Raw genomic sequence first — 14,405 nt, forward strand, 5'->3', positions numbered from 1 at the left:
GTGTGCTCTCATGAGCAGAGTGGCAATAATGACACCCATGACTAATTAGACTTTCACATGACTAAGTGGATTTGTGTTCATCTTTTTCACACTCCCTATGTAAATGAGTTTTAAAAAAATCAACCTCCCGAAGGCCTGAAAGGATCCGAACCCACAGAAGAATGTGTACCGATATTTAAGAATGCATTTTTCTTCCGGACTAAGCGATGCTTTATTAACAGTGGGACTTTCAGGGTGACAGCAGTGTGGATTTAATGTAGAAAACAAGTTATTCCTCCCAGCGAAAGCATGCGTATTACACCAACAACAGATATCAGACTGAAGCCAGAGTCATACTGTGATTTGGCTGAACTTGAAGCAGCTGCAGCTGTGGAGTGGACGCTGCAGAAGCATATAATTGCTGTTGTCACAGAGAGAAACTGCCCATCGGTCTCAAAATGCTCTGTAACCTCAGCTGTTACCTCTTCGAACAGAACCTGCCACTGATCGTGATTCGCGGCTATCAAACTTTGATAGTGGCAACCAGTTTTGTTTTATCCCATCAAGAAAAAAAATTTCTAATAACTACTTTCCATCTCTCTTTCCTCTTCTTCTTCTATTTATAAGTCGAAAAAGAAAGTTGAAATAGCTGTGATATAGAAAATTCCAAGCCAATGAGGTATTCTTTTATGAGCTGATCTGTTCATACAAAAACTGGTTCCCCACCAAAAGAAAGCTCACACAGACATGTTGTTTCCATTATAACATTTGGATTATCTACTGAGCGTTAATGAGCTATCACCATGGTAATTTTTTTTTTCTATTAAAAAAACCTCTCAAGAGCCCGACCCTGCCTATGAGCAAAATGAGTGGCCAAGGTCACACGGCTAATAAAATAATTATAATAATGATAAATCTTCCAAATTTTGAAAGTGCATAGAACTCTGAAAGTAATGTTTATACAACCGAAGAAAAAAGTCCGAAAAAGAGTGACGACTACATTCATTTATCACTGTCTCTATTCAAGTGTGACCTTCTGTTCTGTTGAGTCTGTTTCTCTATCAGAATAAATGCCACTTTCTAATGTTTCTAAATAAATTATTCAGGCAAGTGTAATTTCAAGTAAAGTAATATGGTAAATGCTCCGTGTTTTATATAGTGCTTTTGTTTGTCTTCAAAGCTGTTTTATGTTACAGCGTTGCCATTCATTCACTGACTCATTCATTCATGTGCAGCACTTTTTCTATTATACCCATTCATTCATTCATGCGCTGCCAGCACAACCATCAGGAGCAACGTGAGGTTAGGTGTCTTGTCCAGGGATTGTGCCTACAACCCTCTGGTTGAAGGACGAGCTGCTCCGCCCCTGAGCCATGAGCCATCACGGAGTACAGAGTGGTAGAGTAAGCAGAGTTTAAAGAATTCTATTTCTGTAGAAAGTCACTTGTTCATGGTCAAGGTCATGGACGTGCTGCAGCTCAGCTGTGATCCCAACGGCACTGGGGATGTAAAGCACCCTTACACACACATTCACTTTAGGAGGTTGTGCGCTAATGGTGGCACATTGTAAAAGAGTGTGATAAACTTTTTTTTCCACTTTTATTGCAGTTACGTAATGAAGTAGTTTAATTTCTAAATGGTAAATGAAGGGAACTCGAATCTGAATTGTAAAGTAAATAATTTTTAGAGAGTCAGTGCACAGACCTATGTGAGCCACATACAGGGAAAATAATAGATGCTGTAGTGTAACCTGCAGGCAGTGAGTGGTGCATGACCATAAACCACAGCAGAAATAATAATAATAATATAAAAAAAAAAGGACATGACTATGATGAGAAATGTATGATTTGTTTTTGTTGTTAAACATATTCAGTGTTATCTGGGCACACCATCAAGATTTCCTTGGCACGTGTACATCAGACTTGAGCCTCAGTAATTAATAATTTTCAGTATGCAAATAGGTTGGAGCACAGGTACCAAACAGCAGGTCTGAGACATTTAGGACCGCTGCTCTGTAATGGTGTGGCATTAGTCATCCCTGCATGGTTTTGGATTCTATTATCATCTGCACCCGCCTGCGTCCTTGCTAGACATTGGAAGACTTACACACAGACTGTATAGGTTTTCCGAGTTAAAGGGAATTAATGTAGATCTAGGTTTCTTTGCAGACCTGAGGCCATTACAGAGTGCAGGGCACGATATAAATTGTGGTTAGACTGCCAGCTAGATCTCCCTATGGTATGCTGTAACAACATGGCGAGAATATGGAAAGCCCTGGATTTAGCAGAATGAATTTGAATGAGCCAGAAGGCAACTTTGAACCATTCAGAGTAGCCTTGTTCATTCAGGGTGTGCTGTTGTCTCGTTACCCCCATCATCGATTACCCTCAGGGCAAAAATGAAAAATGGATTTGTGCCTGCCTGCAGCCTGGAAGGAAATTTATTGCAGCTACCTCCTCTGGACCAACATTGCTCACTAATGCCATCAACCACCTCTGAAGATCTGTACATTTCTCATTATCTTGATACGCCATTAAATTCAGATTTCTTATTACATTTTGTGTTTTATATACTGTGTATATATATATATATATATATATATATATATGTAAGTCATAACTAGAAACGTTGAAGGGAAGGATAGAGTTAACAAATGCTGCCTTTTACACTGAATTAGTTCCATCGATGTGTTGCTGTATGACGGATTATGAGAAAATTCTCACACATCTGTTACCGGATACATGAAGTTATTCTAAATCCAGTCTAACACAGGAAACGACCAGGTATGGGAAAGAGAGGCACTTTTTTTTTTATTTTGGCAGCAAATGTGTTGATTAGCTGACGCTAATACGTTTTAATTAGTGTGCCAATTCTGTTGCGAGATTGCAACAGTCTTTCATAGTCTCATAATGGATTTGTTATACTTCTCTTTATGATAAAATATTGTAAAGACCGGTGCATTGTACTGTATAAATGAATGCTTCAGTTTCAACTGTGCCAGGTCTGAAGCTGCCGTTCGTGTCTACGCATGACGAATGCAATGTCTTCGATTGAGTATCTGTTTTCTCTAGGGCTGCAACTAACGATTATTTTTAGAGTCGATTAATCTGTCGATTATTTTCTCGATTAATCGAGTATTCTTTTGTTCATAAAGGGTAGTGAAAATGTTGAAAAATGTCCAACGGTGATTACCGAACCTGGAAATCATGATGTTCTCAAACGTCTAATGTCAAATGGGGAAAAGAAACCAGAAAATATTCACATTAAGAAGCTGAAAGCTGGTATTCATTGTTTAAAAAAAACCCTCAAAAACCGATCAATAGATGATCAAAATAGATTCTTTGCAGCCCTAGTTTTCTTATCTTCTCCTCTTTTCAAGTGAAGCACAGCTTCATTACTTGCATCTCGAGTAAATAACAACATCATTTGGATTCTGTGTGTATAATAAGGACATATTGTGTAATAATCTGTCCCAGAGGAGCATTTACAAAGAATTTAAATCTTGGTCTAGGCATTTCCATTGTCACCATCAAATCTCCCGGACACCTGGTCTCTGAGGCTGATGTAGACTTGTCTACCTGTAATGTAGGTCCTGAAACTGTTTAATGCTGTCCCAAAGAGACTAACCCAGTTTTCCAGGTGGCCTGTTACAATAATATACTGTACCTTGGTCTGTAGAGTGGAACTCGGCTCTTTCAGTGTTCAGCGAAAAAAAAATAGAAAATGTGTCAGGAAATTGCCTCTGTTCATATTCACATCTTCCCTCCTGGCTTCACGTCTGTAAACTGGAGCTATAATTTATTCTTGTGTACAAACACAGTGTAACTAAAACTCAAAGGTGTCACTTGAGCTGCTGTGTTTTGTAGAAGTACGGACTTTTTGGCTGACTTTGACGCGTCCAATACAGAGTGACAGTTTGTCCTTTCTTTCTGTGAAAACTGTCGCAGGGGACTGACATTTAGAAAATGTTTGAATGTTTTAAAGGCTGCTTGTCGTGAAGTTTGCTTTTGAGCGTGGAAGGTCATTTTACCTCGCACTGTGGAATATATATATGTACATTATAACACTGAAATTATTCCAAGATCAAACAGGATTTATATAAATGTATTAAAAAATGTTCTGGTCAGAATTCTTTGTGTACTGAACCCTTGAAAGAAACTAAATATTAATTTTGTTGTCGAGCAGTATTCAGTTGTATTAATCAGTGGAGCAATAACAGCTTAATCCATATCTTTAAATGGAATTCTAGTTTTTGTTTGCTCCCCATACGTTGGTATACTAAATGCTGGCTTAGATCCATCCATTCATTTATTGAAAAAGAAAGAGAGTTTGACACTCTTTTTCCCACTTTTCATTTCATGACAAGTGACTATGAAGAAGGGAGATACGTCCACACCTCCCCGCTCTGTTCAAAAATAAAGCTGATATTAGATGGTGCTGACATTTCGCAGCGGTGATGTCATTTAGACAGAGTAGAGCTGCTGCATTACAGTCCCATCCTCTCACACACGCCCAGACAGACTCAATGTCCAGAGGTGTTTTTCCAACTCTCTCCTCTGTGGTGACAAAGAAGATACTAAGAAAGACTGATTCTCCGTCTTCCTGCAACAGCCCGAGTGAAATCACCTTAAAAACCACATTTTTTCCGATGGTGCAAACCGCCGCGTAATTGCACGGTAATGCAAAGTGAGCGTGTGCAAACGTGTCATCTGCGATACACTCTGTGTTAAGGGGTTCAGCGAGCCAGGTTAGTGCTTTTGTTCCAATGTAAGGGTTAGTTGCAATACTTGGCCACTTTTTTGTGTTTCAATAAAGTGAGTGAGAAATAATTACACTGTTATGGTCATTAAAGCAGTGCTTAAGCAGCAAATCGAATTGTGGCCTAAGACTAATTGCGCACAATACTCTACAAGAGAAACCTGATGAGTTAAAGTTTTCAACAGAACCCACAAGAACTCCTTACTCTGTTACTCAACTCGCATAAACTCGGTGAGGTGAATCCACCGTGGATATTGCATTATATCTGCCTGCAGGCTTTGTACTCTAAGGAGTGGGCAGCATATTGAAGGTTGTGTATGATAGAGATTAGGAGAGACAGAATCTGCTTTTATATCAGTAAAGGTTAGTGTATTGATGTCACAGTGTTAAAGAAAATCTGTTGTCCTCACCTTCATGGTCCTTTCATAAGCAGTAAGCCATTTTATTCACCACAGAATTCTTCTTCCTTTATTCTTGTCAGTGTTTTACGGCCGTGCTTCGAGATTGTGGGACTGAGGCGTTGCAACACCAAATAACGGAGCAAGAACATCCAGACTCTCTTCTTATTATATTTTTAAAAGAGCAGACCTAACTGTGCAGAAGGTACTGTATATGATGTAACTTCATATACCTTCTGAATTAGTGCAGTTAGGGGGGAGGGGAACTACATTGAAGAAACACGCTGTTACATAGTATTAAAAAAGGCTGTTTTTGAACCCTCTGATCACTCATCTTTTCACAACTTACAGGAAACAGAAGCTAAAACCCACAAAGCCTGTGGTAAACTCTGTGGGAGGACAGGATAATGATTTCATTGAGTCCGCTGACACCAAGGGCCTTACAAATTTAGCAGAATTTGCAGCATTTTTGCATCATATCCGCTTTTCATGCACATAGAGCCAGGGTTTTGGGAGCCCTAAAATACCCATGTATTCACCCAATACACAACTTTGGGGAAACCACAACCTCGCTAACCCTTAACCCCACTACATGTCGTTGTTCTTTTTGTATATGGAGTTTTACACGCTTCATTTTTCATGTTTTGTGTACTTGTGTGGCACCATTACAGCACCACATACAGGTCGAGTAGATATATACTGTAATACAGCATTGAGAGTCGTTTTGGGGGGGTTTGTCTATATGAAGGCATTTCTTGAAACAATGCCATGTTTAGAGAAAACTTTTTAAGAGCAAAAGATTGTATAGGTGCAGTTCTGTTTTCATGTGGATAAGGCCAAACATTGAAAGGTGTCAGGGCAGAACATTTTTCCCTTGCAGGTAGTAAAATCAAAGTAATAAAAAGTGGTTTTAGAGATGAAATGCTATTAGAGCAGATGGAAGAAGCTACATTGAAACCTAAAACGAGCAAAGGAAATGTCCTTGGCTGTCAGTGCGCAATTTACTGTTGCAACAAATTTCTGTTCTCTCACTAATATCGCCTCAATGCTGCATTAATGAAGAGACACTTCCACGGGAAAAAAGACCAGGAAAGCCCCAGACCCAGATGGCATCTCACATTTCTGTCTGAAGCCCTGTTGTGGCCAACTGTTTCCTGTCTTCACACAGATCTTTAACAGATCATTTCATCTGGGTGAAATTCTCCCCTAATTTATATGCACCACAATCACCTCGTTTCCTCCTGAATCTTCTATCACAGGGACATGTATTATAAACACATTGTCCTCACATCTGTGCTCAGTATTGGTCTACCAAAAGACCATAGTACCAACGCTGGGTCACGTGCAGTTAATGAAGCCGATATAATGGCACCCCACTTTGTACTGCAACTTTTCTACTGCCTGAAGTTACTGGACTGTATGTGAGCATCTTTGTTCCTGACCCCAACCCCCCTCTGCTCAAAACTCACTCACTCCATACATACAGTCCTCCAACTCTGCCAGTGTATCCGTAACCTCCCTGCAAGACGGGATCCATCAGGAGCTTTCATGCCATTCTTGTATTCCCAAGAGACGTGCATTCCTCTCACCTGCTCGCCGGTGTTGTCTGAGGAAGAGCATCCCATAGTGCTTCTTTCAGCACCTCGGCACGCCGGCCATGGAAACTTTCAGTTTTGGACCAAAGCTTGTAAATAAATAAAAATCCCAGCAGAGGGTTTTCTTCCCCGTGCAAACTGATGAAGTTCAGCTTGACCTCTTCACACTTAGAGTTGGTTGTGTTCTCTGCATTTGTATGAGCAAGTTCAGGTTGGCCACAAAATAGGGCAGGAACAGAATACAACGGACAGATCACTGGCACCAACCTGACTATCCTCGAGGACATCTACGGCCCCTGAATCCTCAAACATTGATGCCGACCCCCTCAACCTTGGCCAAGAATTATTTAACTCCTCCCCCCTGGCAGGTGCTTCAGATTAAAGGCCTGCATAGGTCTGTTATATAGGTTCCCCACGTTCACGTTCACCTTCACCCACAAATGTTTCATGCCACCGCTGCCTCATCTAATGCTCATCACTGTGTGTTTCCTGTTCCCCGTCCTGCAGAGAAAATAACGTAGTGCTTACGGGTTGTTAATCCAAAACAAAATGCTAATGTAGTTACTCAACTATTAAATAAGCCAGCTGTAGAAGATATGAACATTCTTTTTAAAAACCCAGCCTCACCCCAAAGCAGTGGGACAACAAATGCTATGGATCACGTCCTTGTTTCTTAAAAAAGCTTATGTCAGTTCTCATAGTAAGTGATGCAAGCCAGAAGGACAGAGAAGCAAAGAATTTTCCATATATAATATGTATGCTCATAAAGAGATCAAAGGAGAGCGAATAGCAAACAGTGGAAAACTAAACTTAAGTTTAAAAAGGACTGAGTTAAGGCTGGGTTAAGACAATTGTCCAGGTTAAGCGAGCTAGGTTAGCTCACACACTTTCAGACTTTTATTTTGTGAATATCATCTGCATTTCCATGACCAATAAGAAATCCTAAATATGGAAAATATACACTCTATTATTTCTACATGTCAGGGACTGCTTAGTGCCAGCTTGATGCTCACAGCGATGTTAAAGTGTGCGGACGGACGCTCGAAGCAGCTGCTCCGAGCGTCTCTTTCAGGCACGGAATGGCACCTTGTGCGTTTGTGAGGACGGGCTCCGTTGTACAGTATGTGGCCGTCAAGTACAAATAAATGAGTCTTGCAAGGCTACAGTATCCTGCTCCGATATTACATGACACAGGAAAACTTTTCTACTAAACACAATCTACCACGGTCAAATGGAAATTAAGCCTGACGGGCTTTTCAAAAATGTACATTAAAGGCCTCTGTATGGACACTTCTCATGAGCCACTATTATTAACCGCGTAGGCTTTTGCACATTATTTTATTAATCTAAACCGTCTGTGAACTGCCAGACTCTGTGGTGCTTCCTGTCAGTTACAGACGATTTAGATAAGTCATAATTGACTGTTTTTCTGTCATTTAAATACAGCTGTGCACAGCTATACTGACACACTTGACAGGATTTGTATAGTAGAATCAATATAGAAATTCCAGTATGGAAGAAACGGCTATCGTTTCTTGATAAATAACTGCCTGCATGATATTTGGAGGTACTCTTTTTGGTGTTATCCTGTCGTATCATCAGACTTTTGTGATTGTGCAGGGACACGGTGTAACAAGACCCATATATCTTGACTGCTCTTCCTCCATCCATAGTGCCTTGTTGTAATTTAACATTCCTAAGCTGACTGCCTCATTTAAAATACACTTATACTGCCACAGAGAAGACATACAAAAGCAAGCCTTTATTTCCCTCTACCTCTCACTAAAATTGCAAAGAAAGATTCCTCAGAAAGTCAGTGTTAACCACTTAACATAACACTCACCTGTAACAAGTGGGACATATGCAAGTGCTATAATTGAGCTCTTAGCCTGTCTGACTATTGTAAGTTAACGTGATAGGGAGGTGAGCCACGAAGATTAAGACATTTGCCTGATTGTGTGTTTTTATATGAAAGCATAGTTTGCCAATGGAAGCCCAGCGAGGGAATTACTATAATTTAACAACGTGCAATTCACAGGCTTGGCTGTCTGTGCCAATCCTTAACAGATGAGGGCCACTTCACATGAGAAAAATGATGAATATAGTGAGTCAGAAAAATGTAATAGCACTAATGCTCCCTACGTGACAACTTAAGAAGAGACACTAAAAAACAAACTCTGCAAACTTTGGCTACTTTGTTCTCTTCACTGCTTCCCTTGTATATGCATATCTTTTCTGCTAAGCACATGTTCGTCAAATCGTTTTTGAAACAGCCCAGTCTGTTTCAAGCACTCGGAGCTTCACTTAGAGGAAGAGCCCATTCATCTTCCGTCAGGAGAAAACGCACCATCTGCACACACAATAGACAGACAATAGTGAAAGAAATAAGTCGACTGGGCCAAAATACTTAAAGACAGCATTCTTTTGCTTGTATCAAATTATGTTTTGTCTAATTTAGTTGAATTGGAGCACACATCGCGGATAGTTTTCAAGTCGCCATTTTATATAGCTGTAATCCAGGGGTCTCAAACTCAAATGACATCTAGTCTGGTCAGGATGGGGCCAGTCAAGTGAAAAAAAAAGATCAAATTAAAAATCACATCACAATATTTGATCGCTAGATCACAGAAACAGTACTTTGGAGGACATTTCACAGCATTTCAAAGTAAAAGAGTTTGTTTTTCGATATAGAATTACACCTCACAATGAAAACATATTTATGATCCAAATTTAATCTAATATGAACAGCAGTAGGCTAAAAACAACTGTGAATAAAATCTATATATAATTTGCTGTTGAATGTGTTGCATTTAATAATCTGATATGCATAATATTTTATTATAAAAATGTTGTGAACTGTTTATACCAACTGTGAACACAACAACACGTGCTTTGTGTTTAAAAGTAAGAAGAGGCGGGCCGCATGGAATCTGTAGAGGGGCCACATAAGGCCCGCAGGCCTTGAGTTTGAGACCCCTGCTGCAATATATTTCTGACAGTGATGCAAGTTGGAAATAGAGAATATAGAGTAGTTCATATTTGGCGATGGCGTGATAATGGGCCATCGCATTTTAAATCTATTACACAGTAAATATTGATCTTAAGCTTGACTTTATCAGAAAAATCACATTGAGTTGCTTTTCCCAAAGAGATTAGCCTTAATAGAGAACGCAGTGCAGTGTACACTTCAGTTGGATCCGAAGCACTAGCAAATATAGCAGAACAAATACAAAGAAGGTCATAGAAAAGGTCTAATTTTCCATCTAAACCTTTTGGGACTACAGTGTTCATATTTAAGATTCCCACATTTACAACTGCATGTACACGGCAGCCATATTGTACCAATTTATTCCCATGTTTGCCTTACACAACAAGCCCGTATTTTTTATCACTTCATTCCTCCCTAATCTCTTTCTTTCCCACAGAACCATATGCACAAACACACCCTTACACATTTATCCTCCACAGCTTGCATCTTCCAAAATGCAGCGTCCTGAGGCTTTTATTTATATTCTTGTCACACAGCAGAAAACCTAAAGGAGGACTGTAGCTACAAAAGAGAGCACAAATCAAAGCACATTACAATTCCTGTAAGAGTGACAGCCCATTTTCCTGTGCTTTGTGTACTCTTTTTCTTCTTTTTTCATGCCTTTTTTTTTATTGTGGACCATTAGTTTTGTGCAAATGGAATAAGCCAGGGAAGGTCAACGCGGCCATGAAAAGAAGGTCTAAGACTTTGAGTAAACATTCGATTATGCTCATGGGGGGGCGGGGTTATTCATAAACCTCGCTCCTCTTGTCCGCCTTTAATTAACATAACCCTGAAGTCAAAGATGGAACTGCATCACAAACTTGCAGCATCATCCAGGGCAGACAGCATCCACAGATCAGAGAAGACAGGAGTGAAAGCCAGCTCACTACAATCCGCCAAACACTTGAGTTCATGTGATGCCGCTGGTGCTGCTTCTCGCGGTCAAGGGTCAGTACCTCTCACCACTCGCAGGATGAAGTGCTGATCGATTCCTCTTTGGGAGATTTATTACTCCAGTCTTAAAATGGGTGATGTCATGTTTAAAGGTGAGACGACAGTGTTGTGTCACACATGAAGTGATTTTTAGACATGGAGAACATCCTAAAGGAAATCTAAGGAAAAGGAAACAGTTGAGCAATAATAGCCAGTCAATTTTATTTTAATAAACGATGCCTTGATGCTAAGGATAAGCGTTATGACTATATATGGTAATATTCCTGTATTTTTATATTAAATGGCTATATACAGTATACGCTAATATTTTATAGAGATGCTGTCAAGTGTCACATATGCAAAAAAATTTGTCGGAGCACAATGTACCTGCATATTTGCAACCTCATAATGACTACACTTACAGTTTTAATTGCCTGGCGTCATGGACATCTTCAATAAAAAGTCTTACTGATGAAAGCTCAGCCAGTTCCAATGATGTTGATGTTGATTGTGGATAGGATGGTCATGCTTTAGTTCTGACTGAACCTCTCTGTGTGTCCGAGAGCTGCAGCACACATGCAAGAGAGCTGTGTCACAACAGAAGCGTGCACTTATTTTAGTTCATGTGTATTTACGTAAGAAATTACAGCTGATTTACACGGAAACAATCAGACAGAAATGTGCTGATGTCTGATTGTATGTCTCTTTATTCAGCTCATATGCCCCTTGACCACCGCTCTCTCACTCTCTATTGGTCGAGCTGTCGCACCGCAAAGTTGCGGTTTCAACGTCAAACCAACGACGTTCACTGCTCATTAGAAAATAGTGTTTTCTGTCACGACACAGGTTGGATTTTTGCCAAAGAGCTGAGGCGGAGCATTGCAGTACAAACCCTGGTTGAGCAGCGAGCGTCCCGCAGCTCACTGTCTGGTCTGTGGGGAGCCGACAGTGAGCTGCTGACCGCAATATATCCTGGTAAATGGTATTGTCGAGTTCTGTGACCCATTGAATTTGGCTCTGGGTCATGACCCACCTTTTGAAAATCACTGCAAAAAGGGTAAGAGGGAGTGACAGCATTATTCAAAGAGGACAGAACATCACCGAGCTGTTGGAAGAGACAAAGTGAGTGATGGGCTAACTCAACAAAACGTTAAATTTGATTAGATTTTTTTATACCATTATACGAATCCATTATTCCTGCCAGGAATATTGAAATAGATGCACTTGTGGGTGCAAGCCTAAGTAAGCACAAGCTTATATGCATGCATAGCCACAAAGTGCACAAGAGGCTGTTGTGGTGTGGAGTCAATAACGGCTGCTACCCTGCAGGAAGGTCACAGCTTAGAGGAACTCTCCAGAATGCTGTACACAGTCTCCCCCTGAACTCCCTCTGTCCCCGTTAGAGGGAATAAATAGCCTCATTATTCCAACAGGCACTCACCATACATCCCTGTTTGAGGCTTCTATTGTTTTCTAAAAAAAAAAAAAAAAACTGTGGAAACGGTTAATTCTGTCTGCTTCTCAATATAGATTTCTTAACATTGTCCTCAGAATTAATGGACATTTTTTGCACTATATGCTATTACCATTCCTATTGTTCATCACTTTCTTCTGCCTGAGGGAGAAAATAATACATTTAAATGAGTGCTACTGTTTACAGCAGGTGACACCGTATACCCCAGACTCCAGTAGAGAAACAAGTTGTCAGTCTCCATATCCTTCAATTTATCAGTGTGCTCTTTTAACACAACTGCGAGGTAATTAGCTGGTCCCCCGTTTTTATCCGGCTCATTAACCGCTCACACTATCATCTCACTCCTGTGTTCACAATGAATTGATATGATACAGAATGTTAGCAGACTTTTTATGTCTGATTGTCGACCTTCTGAATGGAAAAAATGTGATTGAAATTTGTGTAAATTCTGTAGATTTCTCTTTTTTCTCTGAAATATAAAAAAAATTATATTTTAAAAAAAAAAAAGAAAAAATATATTTTCTTTTTTACATTTTAGGGAATAGATTTAGACATTATATTATATTATATTATATTATATTATATTATATTATTTTATATTATTTTATATTATATTATATTATATTATATTATATTATACACATAGAAAGAGAAAGATAAACTTGGTTGGTCACTGTTACCCTTTTTAAAACGGCTTCTGACCATTGTGTGGCATATGTAACCAAAAACAATGGACGAATGAATGAATTGAGATGGAGCTGCTGAGAGACTGGGAAAAATAAGCGTGAGTGACACAATCACCCTGCCAGTGTCATTTTCTATCATGGTACAGTTCGGTTTGGTACAGAATGGTACAGTTTGGATGGCCGATGGCCGTACCAGCGAAATATGCAGCGTAAACGTTGTACTGGTGCGTCAACAAATGACGACATCAAACGCAACACGCAACAGACGCAATGTTTTTTTTCTGCTCTGTGGCTGTGTGTCTCAACAAGACTTCAAGCTTTATAGGAGAACAGACTGCGGCCGATGAAGAAACACCGGTTGCAAGGGAGTGACATATTTCTGTCGCCCAATCAGCTGATTGTCGTAGGTCTCGCTCCATTCGTACCGCATCATTGCTCTGGTACCCCAAGGGAAGGTTACAGGAAAAATGTAACGGCTGGGAGCAGTTATTTCGGTACAAATAAAGGAAACACAAAAAAATGTGTCCCCATACCGAACTGTTCCACTCGGTGGAAACACACCACAATACACCTCAGTTACCTCAGACTTATTGCACATCTTTAGATTTAAAGTAATCAAACACATCTAAAAGTCAAGTTCATAAAATAACTTTATTTGCATCCATGGCATTGCCATTAGCATACTCTGGTAAGAGTTGCTATATAGGGACTTAATAACAGTCATCAATTGTAGATTAATACAATTTTAAACATGCGATTAAAACACAATTAATCGCAAATAACTATTGAGTGATGATAGTTTTTCAGCCCTAATAGGCACACAGAGCAAAACAGAGTATAATCCAGTGTTAGTAAAAAAAAATGTAACTCCATATAGAACATTTCCCACCCCAATTAAAACATATTAGTATAAAGCAAAACAAAGTTTATTGTGATCACGATGACCCTAACATCAGGAAAACAGTTGTTTTTAATGCGTTGTGCATCTCTTTACAGCCAGTGTCTGCCCACACACTGTGCCCATGTGGCTCATACAGCGTGCTTGCTTTGTACCCTGCAGATGTCCTCCCTCCAGCCACACTGCCTGATAATTATAATCGAAAGAGCCATTTCATGGGGTAGTACAACCACAGCAGTTTGCTACCGCGATGTTTAATTCTTCACTCTGACACACACTTCAGTTTTAAGAGTGTTTCACATAATTGCTGTCATAATAACTGGCTCGGCATGTAAAGAGCTTTACGAAGCTTGTACTGGTCCCTGGTTTGGTTTTAACATTTGTGAAAACCTTTGGAAAGGGACAGTCCATTGCTGCATCGATGTATACGTATGTAAACGGTGTCTCTGTGAGGACAGTGATAAGTTTCCCTTCATGTGTGCTGTGTGGGTGTTTTACATTGTCAGGATGTGGCACATTTTTACGCTGTATGTTCTGTACAATGGTTTGCTTTAATATCTCCTGTCACCTTTCCAAATCGTTTTCCCCAGCTCCGTTCATAGGTTTTCCCCTTTACTATTCACTTACAAATCACTTCATATCACCTACAGACA

General features: G+C 39.8%; 1 protein-coding gene across 2 annotated transcripts in view; it reads left to right on the forward strand.

The window, feature by feature from the left end:
* The window catches only part of fibcd1b (fibrinogen C domain containing 1b), a 97,904-nt gene that overhangs the window by 64,976 nt on the left and 18,523 nt on the right, over window positions 1-14,405 (forward strand). The window lies entirely within an intron of this gene.

The sequence above is a fragment of the Solea senegalensis genome, linkage group LG21 (assembly GCF_019176455.1).
Source record: "Solea senegalensis isolate Sse05_10M linkage group LG21, IFAPA_SoseM_1, whole genome shotgun sequence".
NCBI lineage: Eukaryota > Metazoa > Chordata > Actinopteri > Pleuronectiformes > Soleidae > Solea > Solea senegalensis.